Source organism: Octodon degus, unplaced genomic scaffold (assembly GCF_000260255.1).
Source record: "Octodon degus isolate 3935 unplaced genomic scaffold, OctDeg1.0 scaffold00064, whole genome shotgun sequence".
NCBI lineage: Eukaryota > Metazoa > Chordata > Mammalia > Rodentia > Octodontidae > Octodon > Octodon degus.
Window position 1 is genome coordinate 9,906,536 of NW_004524640.1, and position 3,153 is coordinate 9,909,688.

Consider the following 3,153-nt stretch of genomic DNA (forward strand, 5'->3'; position numbering starts at 1 on the left):
TGGTATTGGTGTTTTTTTTAAAAAATACATTTAATGGGGCCGGGGAGATGGCTCAGTGGAATAAGTGCTTCCCTGGCAAGTGCAAGGGCCTGTGTTCAATCCCCAGTTCCAAAAAAAAAAAAAAAAAAAGGTTATTTCTTTATTTATTGCCGATTCAGCCCACCCTGGGGACAGGACTGGTACAGCATGCGGTGCCGGCGATTAAACTATCGTCACTGCACTTGCCCAAGACTGTCTAAGCAGGTGTTTTAGATGGCTATCTCGCAGGCCCCTGGTATTGGTGGTTGAATCCAGACCCTTCACACTGAGCTACAGCCCCAGTCCTTTAAAATTTTTTTTTTTAATTTTGAGACAGTCTCAATGCTAAGTCACCCAGGCAGGGGTCATACTTGTAATGCTCCTATATCCGCCCCCCACCCCACCCCAGTGCAGGGATTAAGAGCTGGGGTTCAGGGGCCTGCCAAATAGCTCAGTGGATTAAAGCACCTGCAGGCAGGCACAGGGGCAGGGGGTTCGATCCCCGGGCCTGGTGTGCCGGTCCTTGGGGTGCACTGAGACAGCAATTGAGACAGGGCATGGTGGCGCCTGCCTGTAATCCCTGCTCTTGGGAGGCCGTAAACAAGCAGATCACTATGATTCTGACCTAGTAGTGAGACCCTAAACACCCTGTAGACAAAAAAAAAAAAGTCCCTAAAATACAAATAAATAAATAAAGAGCTGGGGTTCACCTCCCATTTATCTGACTCAAGTTCTGTGACCCTTAGGGGAAGCACTGGAGGGAGAGGCTGAGCTATGACCTCCTCATCCCCCAGCATGCACAGCACACAGCAGCAGGGCTAAGGGTAGACCATGGGAGGGCAGGGGAGGTAAGGCCTGACTCAGCCTGACGGCCAACACCTCCCTCCCAAGGCTGGTAGGAACACTGGCTGTCAACTCTGAGGTGTGGATCAGGAAACGAACTCCAATTAACCATCCTGAGGTTTCCCGATAATGAACATTGGCTCCTCGGCCCTGATGCAGGGCTCATTTGTAAGGGGCTGGCTGCGAGCGAATGGCAGAAGGCCAGAAGGCTAGGCTGAGCACAGGGAAATTGTTTCTGGCTTAAGCGGACCCAGCTGACTTACTGAGGCAGCTGCTTGATGCCAAGGTCAGTGGTCTTTGCAGGAGTAAGGCTGGAGCAGGAGGAGGATAGAGGAGCAAAGGGGCCAGGCCCAGGGAGGACTGTGGCGCTGGATGGCTGTGTGCTGGGGGCCACTGGCTCAGGGATCTGGTGGACTGGAGGGCAATTCAGATACTGCTGTGCCGGGGAACCTCAGTGGGAATCCTGCCTCCCACACTACATAGCTCTCTGGGTCTGAAGCGACGTGCAGAAGCAAGCTCTGAGGCAGGTCCTAGCTGAAGCAGTGGCTGTGTCTGGAGGCCTCTACCCCGGGGCTCTGTGCTGCTGGTCCATGAAAGCCCTCTGGAGCGCAGCTCAGCCAACTCCCCCCTCCCCCAAACACCCCAAGTCTGACTGCAGGCACCTCTGTGACATCCAAAGCCAGAGACAGTCTCCAGGCTCTCAAGGGCCAGCCAGAGTGGCTGCGCTGTGAGCGTGGGTCCCCAAATGTTCCAGCCTGGAGCCCTGGAACAGGGCATTAGTCAGGCGAGGTCCTTGGGCCCTGGAGCTGCTTATTGAGCACACTGTCTTGTCCTTGTGGGCCCTGAGGTCCAGCGTTAGGGCTGTGGCATTGTGACCTTGCTTTGGGCCCCAGAGCTGGGATCTAGGGCTTTGCTGGGATGACTGACTACAGGCCCCAGTCGGGCCTGCCCCCCAATACTGGCCTGGGCTCAGCATCTTACCCAGTCTGGGGAGCTGGTATGGGACAGGAGCTTTCTCCCAGAAGAGCTTTACCCCAGACAGGGGCAGTTCTTACTGCCTGCCCTGGGCTAAAGATGCATCTGGCCCCTGGTACAGAGGTAACATTTGCCTGCCAGGGCGAATCCAGACATCAGGACCCTTCTTCCTCTTTAGCCATCCTCCCTCGCACCCTCTGGGGTCCCAGCTCTGGCGCAGGCCTCTCCTCCCCCAGCCACCCAAGGTCAGCCAGGCCCACTGCCCATCCAGCCCAGCCCCATCGTCCTGTCTTTCCCCAGGTGACCAGGCACACACCTCCCCCACGAGCATGCCGTTCATGTCTCCACAAGGAAACAGCCAGAGCTTGGGTCCAGAGAACAGTGAGTGCTGGCAGGGCCACCACAGCCACTCGGTCCCTACCAGCTACTTCCCGGGAGCACTGACAACCATTTTGACAACCTAGCAGATGACGATAAACCTGGGCCAGACACAGTCATCCCCAAGCAAATTAATTTTTCTTTCTGAGCTTAGTTTCCTACACACCTATAAGAGAGAGGATGCAAAAAAAGTGGTGACCTGACATTTTATTGCAAACACCAAAGCAGAGGCCTGCAGGCACACAGTAGGTACTCAGCAAACACCCTGGCCCTCTGTTAGGAAGCAGTGGACACAGCCGAGCTCTGTGTGTGGCTCCAGCCCCAGCCTCTGCTGCCACCAACCTGCTCCCTCACCCAGCCCTTCCAGCAGGAGCAGCACAGGGGCCCTGGGACACTGCCCAGCTGAGCAAGTGCTCAGAACAAAAAGTGACCACAGGATTTTCACGCCTGTAACCCCAGCACTCTGAGAGGCTGAGGCAGAAGGATTGATTGAGTCCAGCCTGGACAATTTAGTGACATGGAAAAGTCCTGGGGTCTACAGATCCAAGCAAAGGCCCCAGGTTCCAAAACCCAAATTACCATCCTCACCACTTCATCGGGATAAGATCAATAAATATTTGTTCTCGCTCCAGCCTCTGCCCAGTCTGCCACAATATCAACAGCTTCCGGAGCACTGGCAACAGAGCCAACCCAAGGGGAATCTCCGCTGAGTTCTCTCCAGCCTCTGCCCAGCCAGCCACCAGGGCCCACTTGGGTGTTTCCTGACTCATTCTGGTGTCTGGGCCAATTTTATCTGACTGGTTCTTCAGACAGATTTGGGGTTACAGGAAACCTCTTGGCTGGAAATGGGGCAAGTCAGAGTGGCTAGCTGCCCAGCTGGCTGGCACACGCTTCATGCCTGACCTACAAGCCACCTCAAACCCTCTGTATCTGCATGGC